This window comes from Otolemur garnettii, unplaced genomic scaffold (genome assembly GCF_000181295.1).
Source record: "Otolemur garnettii isolate 467f Iridium unplaced genomic scaffold, OtoGar3 scaffold00220, whole genome shotgun sequence".
Taxonomy (NCBI): domain Eukaryota; kingdom Metazoa; phylum Chordata; class Mammalia; order Primates; family Galagidae; genus Otolemur; species Otolemur garnettii.
The window spans coordinates 121,171-129,105 of NW_003852615.1; the positions used below are offsets into that span (position 1 = coordinate 121,171).

The following is a 7,935-nucleotide window of genomic DNA, read 5'->3' on the forward strand; positions in this document are numbered from 1 at the left end:
AAAAAAAAAAAAAAATACTTTCTCAATTATTGATAGAACAGTTATACTGTAAATCAATAAGAACAGAGATTTAACTAGTCATACCAAAAAATGATATAACTGATAGTACAACAAATACATGCCTTTTTCTCAAAGGAAATGTGGAATAATTACTAAGACAGACCACATTCTGAGCCCATAATACAATTCTCAATAATTTTAAAATATTTAAACTCATACAGATTATGTTCTTAGTAATTCAATTAGAAATTAGTAAAATAATTTAGAAAATATTTTGAATGAAATGAATGTGAAAACATTCGATATAAGTTTATTAAATTCAGATAATATAATATTTACAGAGAAACTTATTGCTTTAAACATTACATTAGATAAGAAGAAATACAGGATGAACATAAAGTTTGTGTAAAATTTAAAATAGTATGGACACCCTGTATATCAAATGGTGAAATAAGTTGTTTATCATAAGAGATTTTTTAAAAACAAAAGAAATTTCCAAAAATAGAATGAAGAAATACAGATAGAGGCTGAAATCAGTAAATGGAAAAAAAAAAAAAATAGAGAAAATCAATGCATCCAAAGCTGTATCTTGAAATATCAATGAAATTGACAGACCTCTAATTAACTTGATTAATAAATGAAAGAATATATAAATTACCAAAATAAAAAATAATAAAGAGTCATCAATAAAGATCTGTAAACATTAAAATTTAATAAGGAAATATACTGAATGGTTTTATGCCCATAAATTTGATGAGTTAGAAAAAAACAGGAAAATACCTTGAAGGACTTAATGCTATTAAAATTGACCCAAGAAGAGATTAAAAATTCAAGTATCTATACATCCACTATAATTCATCTAATATAATTATAATTTTCTTCTTAAACTCTTCTCCAAAAAATAAATCCAGGTTCACACAATTTCACTATTTGAAAAATTTTATCAAAACATTATGAAGAAATAATACAAATTCTACAGAAATCCAGAAAAATCAAACATGAGAAGATTTTTGAAAATCATTTACAAAGCCAATATTACTTGGATACTAAAATGATAGATATTACAAGGAAAAGAAAGTCTTAGCAAAACATATGCAAATCAGATTAAATAATGTAAAAGTTCAATAATCTGTTTTTACCAAGTGGTTCTATCAAGAAGTGTAGTTTGCTTAACATTATAAAGTAGATCAATTTACTTCACAATGTATCAGAATAGAGGAGAAAAATGTGATAAAATACTTGACAAAATTTGGTGTTAATACTTGATTAAAACTTATAGCAAACTAGAGAAAGAATAAAATTGCCTAAAAAGTAAAAAAAAAAAAAAAAAAGAATAAAACTTAAAACTAACAAAACAATTAGTAATGAAACACTGTACATTTGCTCTGTAAGATAAAAAACAAGGCTACAGGGGGACAGAGGCAAGATGGCTGACTGGAACCAGCTTTCCATAGGGACTCCCACCAGAAGGAGAGTTAAAGGACAGAAGTTTAGCAAGTAAGCTGATGGTTTGGAGCTGAGCCAAGAGAGAAGGTTGAAGAATGCACATCAATCCTGCTGAGGGGAGCTGCAACCCCAAGGATACAAACAATAGGTACAAAATCCATTGCCAAGCAGATGGGAGTCCCCTCCCCCATGAGAACAGCTGGCAATATACTTTCTACAAATAGGCAAGCAAAGTTCAAACATCCTCCCATTTTATCCCACAGGAGAGATCCTCTAAAAACCAGACCTCCTTCCCATATTAAGGTGCCATGGCAGTCTCCTGTTAGGCATAAAACTGTATATATTCTCTACCTACAATTCAGAATTCCACTCATTCCCTTCCACTCTCACCCTGAGGTCTGGAAGCCTGTCCCCCACGGAGTTCAGATTCATGGGCATTTTCTCGAGAGGTGTGGATACGGCATAAGCCATTGTAGGTCTGTGCTGATTCTGCATCATGGGGTAAGGAGATGGTGGACCGAAGGAACCATACAGGAGATGGAGAGGCAATGCCCCACAGTATAGAGCAGCCTCAGCGGCAGCAGCAAAAACAACAGGACTCACACTCCTGGGGATATTTTGGAGAGACACTCCCTGTCTCTCTGGGCAACCAGAGAAAGCCAGGCATCTTCTCTGGTAGCAGCCACTGGCAGAAAAGATCTGGGACATTAATGCAGGCATGACCAAAGGGTATGCTGGAGGCAGTACCTACCTGGGCAGGCAGTGAGGACACACGCAAAGACAGCATATGCCCAGGGCAGAGCTGAGTCAGAAGGACTGCTTTAGTGAACCTAAGAAGCACCCAGCTTACAGGGGATCATAGCTGAGAAAAAGGCAAGTGGGTAGAGGCAAGAACTCAGAGCCAAGTGTGAGGTCTAACCGCACCCACCCCAACACAGACTGCAGCGGAGACAGACACAGCAGCTCTGGGTAGCAGCACAGATGAGGGCTAAGTCACAGTTTCTATGAATTTAAATAGCACCTGGTCCACAGGGAAACATAGCCAGGACTGAATCGCAAATTATGTGAAATTGTAAGTGTCAGCAACATCAATCAGAGGTGGGGCTAGAACTGAGTGAATCACCCCAGCTTCTATTAATTACCTGAGGTTGTCAGGGCTCAGCTTTCCCTGCCAGGTGGTGGCAGAGTGTGGAGGCCTGGCCAAGAAGACACAGATCCCCTTGTGACTCTGACAGGGACAAACCCCTGGAGCATCTGCTCATTGGAGGGAACTAGGTCACAGCCCTGCAGGGTTGCCAGTGACTGGGTATGACAGAGATGCAAGGTGGGGAAGGAGGCATCAACCTTCCCAGACTAATTCATTTGCTGGTGGGGTGGTTCTTCTGACTCCATGGAGCACCAGAATGAGTCATACTCGAGCTGCTAGCAGACCCCTGCTATCTAGTTGCTGGAGGCCTTTTGAACTCTCCCACTTGAGACTAGCTGCTGACTGGGACAATTGATTTGGATCTCTCAGACTTGACTAATCACCTAAGGACTATCCAGAGTGGTACCCTGGGTGTGCGGTTGTGGAAAGGTTTGATTTTCCTTTTCTAGTTGTTGCTGTGGGGAGGGCAGAGTGACTTAATTGCCAGTATTTCTCCACAGCTGAGACTTCAACCCAGAGTAACTGAATCACTAGGGTAAGACAGAGACCAGCTGAAAAAGACAGAGCCACAGCCCCACCAGACCAAATAAGTCCCCAGTGTCTCAAGGCGTAGCACTGTATGGGTCCTTTGCAAAGCTCTAAGGAAGGGGGTACAGACACCAGTCCCAGTTCTCCAGCAAAGGGCTGGTTAATCACTACTCCAGGAGCCCCCAACTCAACTTCACCTTATCTGTTCATCTAGCCAAATGGTGTAAAATAACCATGGGGTGGAATCAGTGGAAAACCTCTGGTAACATGAATAACCAGAGTAGATCAACTCCCCCAAGGAAAAATATGGTGGACACAACTGAAGACCCCATTTATAAACAAATGGCCAAGATGTCAGAAATTGAATTAAGAATTTGGATTGAAAATAAGATTAATAGAATAGAGGTAAAGTTGGAATTAGAAATTCAAGGAGAATTTCAAAAGTTATCTCAAGAATTCAATGAATTCAAAGACAAAATCACCAAAGAATTTGACATATTGAGACCAGAATTTGCAGCCCTCAAAGAACTGAGAAATACAGTAGAATCCCTCAGTAACAGAATGGAGCAAGCAGAAGAAAGGATTTCTGACATTGAGGACAAAGCTTTTGAATGAGCCCAAGCACAGAAAGAGAAAGAGAAATGGAGAGCAAAAATGGATCATTCTCTCAGAGAGCTCTGGGATAATTCAAAGAAAACTAATATTGCCTTATAGGAAATCCTGAAGGCCATGAGGTGGCTTCACAAGGCACAGAGGCTCTTCTTCATGAGATAATGAAGGAGAACTTTCCAGACATGCCAAGAGATTCTGAAATTCAGATAGCAGTTTCAGAAACCCAGCATGACTCAATTGGAATAAGACATCTCCTAGGTACATCATAGTTAACTTCACTAAAGTTAATATGAAGGAGAAAATTCTGAAAGCAGCCAGAGGTAAGAAAATCATAACCTAGAAGAAGCATAATATTACAATAACTGCAGATCTCTCCGCTGAAACCTTCCAAGCTAGAAGAGGGTGGTCATCAAATGTAATCTTCTAATATAAAATAATTTTCAACCCATGATTCTGTATCAGCTAAACTGAATTTAATTTATGATGGAGAAATTAAATAGTTTAATGACATTCACATGTTGAAGAAATTTGCCATAACTAAACCAGCTATCCAGGATATTCTCAGACCTCTCCTCAATAATGACCCATGCAATCCTCCACCACAAAAGTGAACTCACTCAGAAACTTTGATCAAATTCCAACTTCCACAATAGGGAAAGGATCAAAAATGTCTACTAAACTTTTGAAAAACTCAGTATCCAAAATTCTACCAAGTTTATCAATATTCTCAATTAACGTGAATGGCTTAAATTGTCCTCTAAAGAGAGGTACAGATTGGCGGACTGGATACAAAAACTCAGGCCAGATAGCTGATGCATACAAGAATCACATCTTAGCTTAAAAGATATAGACTCAGGGTGAAGGGATGGTCATCTATATTTCAGGTAAATGGAAATCAAAAGAAAAGCAGCTGTTGCAATTTTATTCACAGATACAACAGGCTTTAAACCAGCAAAAGTAAGGAAAGATAAGGATTGGATACTTCAATCCTTAGTTAAGGATAAGGGTAGCACTCAACCCTTAGTGTTAGTTAAGGGTAACACTCAACATGATGAGATTTGAATCATTAACATTTATGGACCCAACCATTTATGCACTTCAAATTATAAGAGAGACTCTAACAGACATGAGCAACTTGATTTCCTCCAGCTCCATAATAGTCAGAGATTTTAACATTCCTTTGGCATGTTGCATAGATCCTCTGATACGAAGCTAAGCAAAGAAATTTTAGACTTAAACTTAACCATTCAACATTTGGGTTTAACAGACATCTACAAAACATTTCATCCTAACAAAACTGAATGCACATTCTTCTCATCAGCATGCAGAACATACTCCAAAATTAATCACATCTTAGGTCACAAGTCTAAACTCAGCAAATTTAAAAGAATAGAAATTATTCTTTGCATCTTCTCAGACCATCATGAAATGGTCCAGTAACAACAGGAATCTGCATACTCATACAAAAACATGGAAGCTAAATAACCTTATGCTGAATGATAGGTGGGTCAGAGATGAGATTAAGAAGGAAATTACCAAATTTTTGGAACAAAACAATAATGAAGATACGAATTATCAGAACCTCAGAACAAAACAATAATGAAGATAGGAATTATCATACCGCTAAGGCAGTCCTAAGAGGTAAACTTATAGCACTGCAAGCCTTCCTCAAGAGAATGGAAAGAGAAGAAAGTTAACAACTTAATGGGAAATCTCAAGCAACTGGAAAAGGAAGAACATTCCAATCCTAAACCCAGCAGAAGAAAAGAAATAACCAAAATCAGAGCAGAATTAAATGAACTCAAAAACAAAAGGATTATACAACAGATCAATAAATAAAAAAGTTGGTTTTTTGAAAAGGTCAATAAAATAGATAAACCTTTGGTTAATCTAACAAGGAAAAAAAGAACAAAATCTCAGGTGGCGCCTGTTGCTCAAAGGAGTAGGGCACTGGCCCCATATGCCAGAGGTGGTGGGTTCTAACCCAGCCCTAGCCAAAAAATTGCAAAAAAAAAAAAAGAGAGAGAGAGAGTAAAATCTCTAATTTTATCAATCAGAAATGGTAAAGATGAAATTACAACAGACTCCATAGAAATTCAAAAAACTCTTCATGAATATTACAAGAAACTTTATTCTCAGAAAAATGAAAATCTGAAGGAAATTGACCAATACTTAGAAACACACCACTTTCCAAGACTTAGCCAAAATGAAGTGGAAATGTTGAACAGGCCTATATCAAGTTCTGAAATAGCATCAACTATACAAAATCTCCCTAAAAAGAAAAGCCCAAGACCAGATGGCTTCACATCAAAATTCTACCAAACATTTAAAGAGGAATTAGTACCTATATTATTCAACCTTTTCCAAAATATAGAAAAAGAAGAAATACTACCCAACACATTCTATGAAGCAAACATCACCTTGATACCCAAATCACGAAAAGGCCCAACAAGAAAAGAAAATTATAGACCAAAATCACTAATGAATATTTATGTGAAAATATTCAATGAGATCCTAACAAACAGAATCCAGCAACACATCAAACAGATTATACAACATGACCAAGTAGATTTTATCCCAGGGTCTCAGGGCTGGTTCAATATATGTAAATCTATAAATATAATTCATCACATGAACAAATTAAAAAACAAAGACCATATGACTCTCTCAATTGATGCAGAAAAAGCTTTTGATAATATCCAGCATCCTTTCATGATCAGAACACTTAAGAAAATTTAGGTAAAAGGGACATTTCTTAAACAAATATATGCCATCTACAGCAAACCCACAACCAATATCATATTGAATGGAGTTAAATTGAAATCATTACAACTTAGATCAGGAAACAGGCAAGGTTGCCCATTGTCGCCACTGGTTTTTAACATTGTAATGGAAGTCTTAGCCATAGCAATTAGGGAAGAAAAGGCAATCAAGGGTATCCATATATGGTCAGAAGAGATGAAACTTTCACTATTCACAAATGATATGATGGTATATCTGGAAAACATCAGGGATTCTACTACAAAACTCTTAGAAGTGATCAAGGAATACAGTAGTTTCTCACATTACAAAATCAACACTCTTAAATCTGTAGCCTTTATATATACCAACAATATTCAAGCTGAAAAAACAGTCAAGGGCTCTATTCCATTCACAGTAGTGCCAAAGAAGATGAAATATTTGGGAGTTTACCTAACAATGAACATGAAAGATCTTTATAAAAAGAATTATGAAACTAAGAAAAGAAATAGATAAAAATGTTAACAAATGGAAAAACCACCATGCTCGTGGCTGGGAAGAATCCACATTGTTAAAATGTCCATACTAACCAAAGCAATATACAATTTTAATGCAATCCCCATTAAATCTAAGTCATACTTTAAAGATCTTGAAAAAATACTTCATTTTATATGGAATCTGAAAAAACCTCAAATAGCCAAGACATAAAAACAGGAATAAAAACAAAGCAGGAGGAATTACGCTACCAGACCTCAGACCACACTATAAATCAATGGTGATCAAAACAGCATGGTACTGCCACAAAAACAGAGAGGTAGATGTATGGAACAGAATAGAGAACCAAGAGATGAACCCAGCTACTTAACTGTTATATGATCTTTGACAAGCCAATTAAAAACATTGAGTGGGTAAAAGATTCCCTATTTAACAAATGGTGCTGGGCAAATTGGCTGGCGACTTGTAGAAGACTGAAACTGGACCCACACCTTTCACCAATAACTAAGATAGACTCTCACTGGATTAAAGAACTTAAGACATGAAACTATAAAAATACTAGAAGAAAGTGCAGGGAAAACTCCTGAAGAAACCAGCCTGGGTAAATATTTTATGAGGAGGACCCCCCTGGGCAATGGAAGCAGCATCAAAAATTCACTGCTGGGAATCAATCAAACTAAAAAGCTTCTGCATAGCCAAGAACACAGCAAATAAATCAAGCAGGCAGCTCTCAGAACGGGAGAAGATATTTGCAGGTTATGTCTCTGAGAAAAGTTTAATAACCAGAATCCATAGAGAACTCAAATGTATTAACAAGAAATGAACAAGTGATCCCATCTCAGGGTGGGCAAGGGACTTGAAGTGAAACTTCTGTGAAGAAGACAGGTACATGGTCTACAGACATATGAAAAAATGCTCATCATCTTTGATCATCAGAGAAATGTAAATCAAAACTACTTTGAGATATC

At 36.7% G+C, this 7,935-nt stretch overlaps 1 pseudogene; it reads left to right on the plus strand.

The window, feature by feature from the left end:
* LOC100941943 overlaps positions 1-2,168 on the plus strand; it is a 25,546-nt pseudogene extending 23,378 nt beyond the window's left edge.
* Positions 2,169-7,935: the final 5,767 nt, after the last annotated feature.